The sequence below is a fragment of the Anguilla rostrata genome, chromosome 15, assembly GCF_018555375.3.
Source record: "Anguilla rostrata isolate EN2019 chromosome 15, ASM1855537v3, whole genome shotgun sequence".
In the NCBI taxonomy this organism is placed as follows: domain Eukaryota; kingdom Metazoa; phylum Chordata; class Actinopteri; order Anguilliformes; family Anguillidae; genus Anguilla; species Anguilla rostrata.
The window spans coordinates 9,663,244-9,672,026 of record NC_057947.1 but is presented as its reverse complement, the minus strand read 5'-3'; the positions used below and the strand labels follow the sequence as shown (position 1 = coordinate 9,672,026).

At 42.9% G+C, this 8,783-nt stretch overlaps 1 long non-coding RNA gene across 2 annotated transcripts; it reads left to right on the top strand.

The window, feature by feature from the left end:
* The first annotated feature begins 2,023 nt into the window (after window positions 1-2,023).
* On the top strand, window positions 2,024-5,667 carry LOC135241019 (uncharacterized). Of its 2 annotated transcripts, none has more exons than XR_010325857.1 (3): window positions 2,024-2,180; window positions 2,812-2,966; window positions 5,324-5,667. It is a non-coding gene; the product is annotated as an uncharacterized LOC135241019 (long non-coding RNA). The 2 variants fall into 2 exon arrangements; XR_010325856.1 differs by lacking the exon at window positions 5,324-5,667 and adding an exon at window positions 4,491-4,620 and having other exon boundaries at window positions 2,812-3,724.
* Window positions 5,668-8,783: the final 3,116 nt, after the last annotated feature.

Here is an 8,783-nt window from a genome sequence, read left to right as displayed (position 1 = left end):
AATAGGGTACCCCCTAAATGGGCAAGGATTGGCCAGATTTGGCATGTGCGCTAAGGGGTTAAAGAAGCAGCCATAGAAATCTCCTGAGCAAAACAGTGAGGTTACAGAAACATTTCAGTGGGAATACTTTATACTTTTGTATACACATGATCACAATACAAATCTACAAAACATAGTTTGACATTCTTTATGTAAGGCCCATTCGTGTTATCCCTCAGCCCTGGATTATCATCACTGCCAAAAATATCTCATCTCAAATCATCCCAGCCAATCCAAATAGTACTTATTTCGTATGCTTATAATACTACTTCTGTCATATCTGTCAAACATTACTTGCCATCACCGAAATCCATATAAGCACCATTTACCACCTGTCAAACATGTCCAACAGATATACTCTCCCGTAAAAGAATAATAAATTCTTCAGTCTGTGACTTTTGTTAGGTTATTTGATTTCTTAAGAAAACTATTGACAGAGTGAGCTTTTGCAGTATGAATACTGCTGCAGGTGTCAGGGGTTAAGACAGCACTGCGAAACATAGGCTACTGTACCAAATTTGAGATAAGATCAGATTAGGAGGCTGAAAATATTAAAATTGAGTCGAGTGCTATATTTCACAAAATGGCACCTCTTTGATCCCTTCTCTCTCTGTTCTATGAATAAAGCAGGAGAGAAAGCTGAGGAGTACTATTAATAATATGTTATTTTATTTCTTCAAGGATATCTTTTAAAAGATGCAAGCTGTAAAGGGGCTTGCCGTCAACAATATATTTTCTTTTCTTTTTTTCTTCATTTTATTATTATCATTATTTGGTACTCTGTGTATGATTAGTTTCTCAATAATGGTAGCAGTCTTCCATTAATAATTATTCCACAATTTAACCACCAGAGGGTGATAAAGCTTTTCATGTATCACTAGTTTAGTTAGTTATTTGCCGTTTCTCAAAGCGCACTCCTAGTTAATCTACCACGGAGTGCCACAGGCCTGAGGGTGCTGCCAGGCTCCTCCCCTTAGGAGTTCTGGAGCCCATGGAAACGAGCTACCAGCCAATAACTGAAGAGCCTTTGCTTGGGGAGAGCAGTTTAAGACCGGATAGCAAGGGGAGGCCAAGGCTGGGGGTGAAATCAATAATTTTATGCCGTATTCTCAACATAGAAAACTTACAATAGTCTTAAATTCCCACACCCACCACACACACATGCAAGCACACACACACGCACACACATTCATGCACACACACACACACACACACACTCACATGCACACAGACATACACACACAAATAAATAAATATATAAATCTATATGAAACCATGACAGCATAACCTCCAAAAAATAAAAGTTCATATGCTTTCATCTCCGGTCAACAGCAGGCCCCACTCTGAACAGCAAACCCAGCCAAATGTCTGCTCAGGACCCCAGGCCTTGGGGGTATCAGAAGGCAGGGTGCTGGGGGGGACATAGGCTGGTATATCATTTTGGGCCCTAAAGGGGTGGGGCCAGAGAGGGTGGCGTGCCCTCCCTATTGAACTTGAAAGCGTTTGTCAGCTGCATTTTTTTCCAAATATCAGCTTAATGTCACAATTGGAAATATTCCTGTAAAATTGCACAAGGTCATAATGCCCGAAGCATAGGCTCTGCGTCTCGTGGCCACTGTCTGTGAACACTCTAGAAGTGGTTTGATGGTCCTGGGCCCTATTATCTAGGAGCTATTGAACTTGAAAGTGTTTGTCAGCTGCATTTTTTCCAAATATCAGCCTAAAGTCATAATTGGAAATATGTGTGTCAAATTGCACGAGGTAATAATGCACAAAGCATATTCTCTGCATCTTGTGGCCATTGTTTGTGTAATGTTACTTGCATTCATTCAGTTTAAGTGTTTCTAGCACCTTCTATAGGCCATTATGTGAATGTCACTCATTCCTGTTATTTCAGATGTTTGCATTCTCATTGGTTGTTTAAAGTCACATTGATTGCTAGTCACATTATAAGAGCAGCCATTTTCCCTCTTTCCCTGTTTGATCCAGGAGGCAGTAATGCAATTAAAATGGATGCCAACTGCTGTAAAACACCAAAGAAGAAGAATTTTCACTGTAACACAAGCTAAAGAACAGCCTGATTCAAGACCTCCTTTAATCTTGTTCCATCTGCCTGTGTGATCCTCGGAGAAGCTTTGTTTGTGAGTAGATTAATTCATCAATGTTTTTAGGAATTATTTCTGCTCATACTTAATTGTATTTCATAATATTTGTTTACATTATTTCATAGTCACTTATGAATTATTTGCAGTTTCACACTACAACAACTTGACCACATGAAAGTGCTGTATTTTCATTAAAGTGCACGTTGATAACTTACTTTATGCTCCTTCATCATTGAAGCTACCTAGGGCTACTTCAGTCAAGTCAGTTAAGAGTGCTTCTTCAAAAATAAATTGAAATACTGTGGCCATTGTTAGCGAACAATTTAAAAGTGGTTGGAAGGTGCTAGGCCCTATTCTCTAGGAGCTGTTGAACTTGAAAGCGTTTGCCGGCTGCATTTTTGTCCGAATGGCAGCTTAAAGTCACAGATGAAAATATTTGTGTAATAATGCCCAAAGCATAGGCTGTGCATCCCGTGGCCATTGTTTGTGTAATGTTACTTTCATTCACTCTGTTTAAGTGTTTCTAGCACCTTCTATAGGCTATTATGTGAATGCCATTTTTCCTGTTATTTCAGATGTTTGCCTTCTCATTGGTTGTTTAAAGTCACATTGAATGCTAGTCACATTATAAGAGCAGCCATTTTCCCTCTTTCCCCGTTTGATCCAGAAGGAGGCAGTAATGCAATTAAAAAGGATGCCAACTGCTGTAAAACACCAAAGAAGAAGAATTTTCACTGTAACACAAGCTAAAGAACAGCATGATTCAAGACCTCCTTTAATCTTGTTCCATCTGCCTGTGTGATCCTTGGGGAAGCTTTGTTTGTGAGTAGATTAATTCATCAATGTTTTTAGGAATTATTTCTGCTCATACTTCATTGTATTTCATAATATTTGTTTACATTATTTCATAGTCACTTATGAATTATTTGCAGTTTCACACTACAACTTGACCACATGAAAGTGCTGTATCTTCATTAAACGGACGTACAAGTGCACGTTGATAACTTACTTTATGCTCCATCATTGAAGCTACCTAGGGCTACTTCAGTCAAGTCAGTTAATCCTCTCGGGTCGAGAGCTCCGCCGGCGGAGCTCGACAAGATGAAATTAACTTTCGTTTCGATTTGGATGATTAACTTCACGTCCTGTTATCATACAGACGCAACAAAAATATTGAGAGAAACCTTAGAATCGCGACTTTCCAATGCGCACATTGGCAAATAATATTAATTGTTTTAAAAGTTTTAAATTTGATTAATTAGACCATGTATGCTTCGTTAAACTTTACTCATTACTACGTGAATTTCGCTCAGCAGGAAGTCCGCCCAAATCGCATTCACACGTTAACAACATTATAATTACTTTCCATAGAAGGAGACTAAAGGAGGCGCGATGCGAGATCCATGAGAGAAATGTTAAGTCTGCGAAAACGGGGTAGAATGTCAGTGTCGCCATATTCACTTCTCTTGAGGTGTACATTTCGTTTATTTTTGGAAAATGGTCCGTCCGGAAGCCGACACTGATGAAGAGCGGTGTCATTTCGAACAGCGAACTGATCCAGCTGAGGATCAACTTCTTGCGTAAGTATATTTTTTATGATCATATTGGTAAATATGTGTACTGTATTGCAACGTATCTGTGTGTTTGTAGGAATATCCAGCAATATGCGCGTTTGTAAATTCCCACACCACGAACGATTCGAACTATTGCATCTCAAAATTATAGGCTAGGCTCTCTGCGTCTGGTTTTTAAAAGTATCAGGTAGACTGTATGTTTTTCGATCAAATTGGTAATAAATAGCCCGTGGCGTGGCTAGGATTCTAAAACTGATGTCCTCGGACAATCGATATTAGCATACTATAAGTAAATTCGGGAAATAGCAATATAATAACCACTTAGCTAAACAGACCTAGTCTACTTCAGATTGAGGCATTGTTATTGATGAGTTGCGTGTAGTTGGGCTGGAATATCAATATTTAATTTAGCTAATGTTGTTTCGTTGATAGCTTGCATTATTTGTAAATGTGTGCTGTATTACATTCTCTGTGTGTTTGTAGGAATATTCACTAATATGCGCGCTTGTAAATTCCCACACTACGAACGATTCTAACCATTGCTTCTCAAAATTATAGGTTACCTCTCTGCATCTGGTTGTGTTTTTTGGTTCTTTGTTTGTATATGATGTAACCATGTCACATTTCCTAAGTTTTGTTTTCATTTGTTAGTGGCTTGCCCCTTTTTTGTAAAGCACATTTAATTTTCACCTGTTGAAGGAAATGTTCTATATAAATAAAGTTTGATTTGATGTCACATTTCCTAACAATTTTGTTTTTATCATATTTACAGATGCTGATCAGGAAACACGGCCTAGTTCACCACTAGCTAAGAAGCCACGCAAGTGTTGCAAGAGTACAACCAGTCTCATCTCATCTTCCATGCGTATAGTTTGCTTCAATAAATGTTCTGAAAATCAAAAGATGTCTTTGTTTCTGTCTTCTAAATGGCTCACTGAGTCTTTGTCTTGGTGGTGGGGAGGCATGCGCCCAGGTGTGAATAGCCTACGTAGCTGGCATGTCGTCCTACCCAATGCATATTCATTACAGAAAAGCCATTTGCCCTTCCATTCTCACCTGGTGTTGAAAAATAGTCACAACACTAACTTTTAGCAATTTATTTTATATTTCTCATTGGATTTGCTGAAATATTGTCATCTTTTGATACCCAAGACCTTGATGAACACATTTCAGTGACCAAAATTCTTATTCACAATTGTTTAGTGTGTTTTATTACAACATTCCTCTGCATGTGCAAAAATACTGTTTACAGTTTGTGTTTTTAGAGCAGTTTACAATCCACACATGATTATGACCTACTTACTGCTGCCATATTCTTGTAGCTGAGTTTGTGCTGAAAATAAAGATATGAAAAACTTTGGAATCACTGTATATGAAGTTGATGCAATTTACACAAATGTCAGAGCATCGCAGAATCACCAGTGTGCCTCATTTTACCCTTAGACCCCAGAGTGTTGTGTTTCTAGCACCTTCTATAGGCTATTATGTGAATGCCATTTTTCCTGTTATTTCAGATGTTTGCCTTCTCATTGGTTGTTTGAAGTCACATTGATTGCTTGTCACATTATAAGAGTAGCCATTTCCCTCTTTCCCTGTTTGATCCAGAAGGAGGCAGTAATGCAATTAAAAAGGATGCCAACAGCTGTAAAACACCAAAGAAGAAGAATTTTCACTGTAGCACAAGCTAAAGAACAGCATGATTCAAGACCTCCTTTAATCTTGTTCCATCTGCCTGTGTGATCCTTGGGGAAGCTTTGTTTGTGAGTAGATTAATTCATCAATGTTTTTAGGAATTATTTCTGCTCATACTTCATTGTATTTCATAATATTTGTTTACATTATTTCATAGTCACTTATGAATTATTTGCAGTTTCACACTACAACAACTTGACCACATGAAAGTGCTGTATTTTCATTAAACGGACGTACAAGTGCACGTTGATAACTTACTTTATGCTCCTTCATCATTGAAGCTACCTAGGGCTACTTCAGTCAAGTCAGTTAAGAGTGCTTCTTCAAAAATAAATTGAAATACTGTGGCCATTGTTAGCGAACAATTTAAAAGTGGTTTGAAGGTGCTAGGCCCTATTCTCTAGGAGCTGTTGAACTTGAAAGTGTTTGCCAGCTGCTTTTTTTCCAAATGGAAACTTAGTCATAGTTGGAAATATTCGTGTAAAATCGTGCAGGGTGGAAACGCCTGAAGCATAGGCTCTGCGTCTCGGGGCCGCTGTCTGTGAACACTTTAGCAGTGGTTTGACGGTCCTAGGCCCTATTGTCTGGGAGCTATTGAACTTTGAAAGCGTTTGCCGGCTGCATTTTTTTCCGGTCGGCGGCTTAAAGTCAGGTTTGGAAATATCCGTGTAAAATCGCAGGGGATCGTAGCGCCCGAAGCATAGGCTCTGCTTCTCGGGGCCGCTGTCTGTGAACACTCTAGCAGTGGTTTGATGGTCCTAGGCCCTATTGTCTGGGAGCTATTGAACATTGAAAGCGTTAGCCGGCTGCATTTTTTTCCGTCGGCGGCTTAAAGTCAGGGTTGGAAATATTCGTGTAAAATCGCGGGGTGGTAGCGCCCGAAGCATAGGCTCTGCTTATCGGGGCCGCTGTCTGTGAACTCTCTAGCAGTGGTTTGATGGTCCTAGGCCCTATTGTCTGGGAGCTATTGAACATTGAAAGCGTTAGCCGGCTGCATTTTTTTCCGGTCGGCGGCTTAAAGTCAGGGTTGTAAATATTCGTGTAAAATCGCACGGGTACGTAGCGCCCGAAACATAGGCTCTGCTTATCGGGGCCGCTGTCTGTGAACACTCTAGCAGTGGTTTGATGATCCTAGGCCCTATTGTCTGGCAGCTATTGAACATTGAGCGTTAGCCGGCTGCATTTTTTTCCGTCGGCGGCTTAAGTCAGGGTTGAAATATTCGTGTAAAATCGCGGGGTGTAGCGCCGAAACATAGGCTCTGTTTCGGGCCGCTGTCTGTGAACACTCTACAGTGGTTGATGGTCAGGCCCTATGTTGGAGCTATGAACTTGAAAGCTTGCCGTGCATTTTTCCGGTCGGCGGCTTAAAGTCAGGTTGGAATATCGTGTAAATCGCGGGGTGGTAGCCCGAACATGGCTCTGCTTCTCGGGCCGCTGTCTGTGAACACTCTAGCAGTGGTTTGTGGTCCTAGGCCTATTGTCTGGAGCTATTGAACTTGAAGCGTACGGTGCATTTTTCCGGTCGGCGGCTTAAGTCGGTTGGAAATATTCGTGTAAAATGCGCGGGTGGAGCGCCCGAACATGGCTCGCTTCTCGGGCCGCTGTCTGTGAACACTCTAGCAGTGGTTTGATGTCTAGGCCCTATTGTCTGGGAGTATTGAATTGAAAGCGTTAGCCGCTGCATTTTTTTCCGGTCGGCGGCTTAAAGTCAGGTTGGAAATATTGTGTAAATCGCGGGGGTGTAGCGCCGAACATTGGCTCTGCTTCTCGGGCCGCTGTCTGTGACACTCTAGCAGTGGTTGATGTCCTAGGCCCTATTGTCTGGGAGCTATTGAATGAAAGCGTTAGCCGGTGCATTTTTTTCGGTCGCGCTTAAGTCAGGGTGGAAATTGTGTAAATCGCGGGGTGGTACGCCGAACATGGCTCTGCTTCTGGGGCCGCTGTCTGGAACACTTAGCGTGGTTTAGGTCCTAGGCCCTATTGTTGGAGCTTGACTGAACTTAGCGGTGCATTTTTCGTCGGCGGCTTAAAGTCAGTGGAAATATCGTGTAAATCGCGGGGTGTAGCGCCGAAATAGGCCTGCTTCGGGCCGGTCGTGAACACTTAGCAGGGTTGATGGTCAGGCCTATGTTGGGAGCTATTGAACTTGAAAGCTTGCCGGCTGCATTTTCGGTCGGGGCTAAAGTCGGTTGGAAATATGTGTAAATCGGGGGGTGTACCGAACATGGCTCTGCTTCGGGGCCTGTTGTGAACTTAGCAGTGGTTGATGGTCCTAGGCTATGTCTGGGAGCTATGACTGAAGCGTAGCCGGTGCATTTTTCGGCGGGGCTTAAAGTCGGTTGGAATTCGTGTAAAATCCCGGGTGTAGCGCCGACTGGCTTGTTCTCGGCCTGTTGTGAACCTACTGTTGATGTCCACCATGTCTGGTTGACTAAGCGTCGGCTCTTTTCCGTCGCGCTAGTAGGGTTGAATTCGTGAAACGCCGGGTGTAGCCCCGAATAGCTGTCTCGGCGCTGTCTGTAAATTCAGGTTGAGTCTGGCCCATTGTTGATATGAACTGAAGTAGCGGGCTTTTTTCGGCCGCTAAGCGGTGGAATATCGGTAATCGCCGGGTAGGCCGAAGCATGCTCGCTCGGCCTGCTGTGACCTCTACATGGTTGATGTCTGCCCATTTGAGCTTAATAAGGTGCGCGCATTTTTTCGGTCGGCTAGAGGTTGGAAATATTCGAATCGCCGGTTAGCGCCGACATGCTCTGCTTCTCGGGGCCGCTGTCTGTGAACACTCTAGCAGTGGTTTGATGGTCCTAGGCCCTATTGTCTGGGAGCTATTGAACTTTGAAAGCGTTAGCCGGCTGCATTTTTTTCCGGTCGGCGGCTTAAAGTCAGGTTTGAAATATCGTGTAAAATCGCGCGGGGTGGTAGCGCCGAACATAGGCTCTGCTTCTCGGGGCCGCTGTCTGTGAACACTCTAGCAGTGGTTTGATGGTCCTAGGCCCTATTGTCTGGGAGCTATTGAACATTTGAAAGCGTTAGCCGGCTGCATTTTTTTCCGGTCGGGGCTTAAAGTCAGGTTGGAAATATTCGTGTAAAATCGCACGGGGTGTAGCGCCCGAAGCATAGGCTCTGCTTCTCGGGCCGCTGTCTGTGAACACCTAGCAGTGGTTGATGGTCCTAGGCCCTATTGTCTGGGAGCTATTGAACATTGAAAGCGTTAGCCGGCTGCATTTTTTTCCCGGTCGGCGGCTTAAAGTCAGGGTTGGAAATATTCGTGTAAAATCGCGGGGGTGGTAGCGCCGAACATAGGCTCTGCTTTCGGGGCCGCTGTCTGTGAACACTCTAGCAGTGGTTTGATGGTCCTAGGCCCTATTGTCTT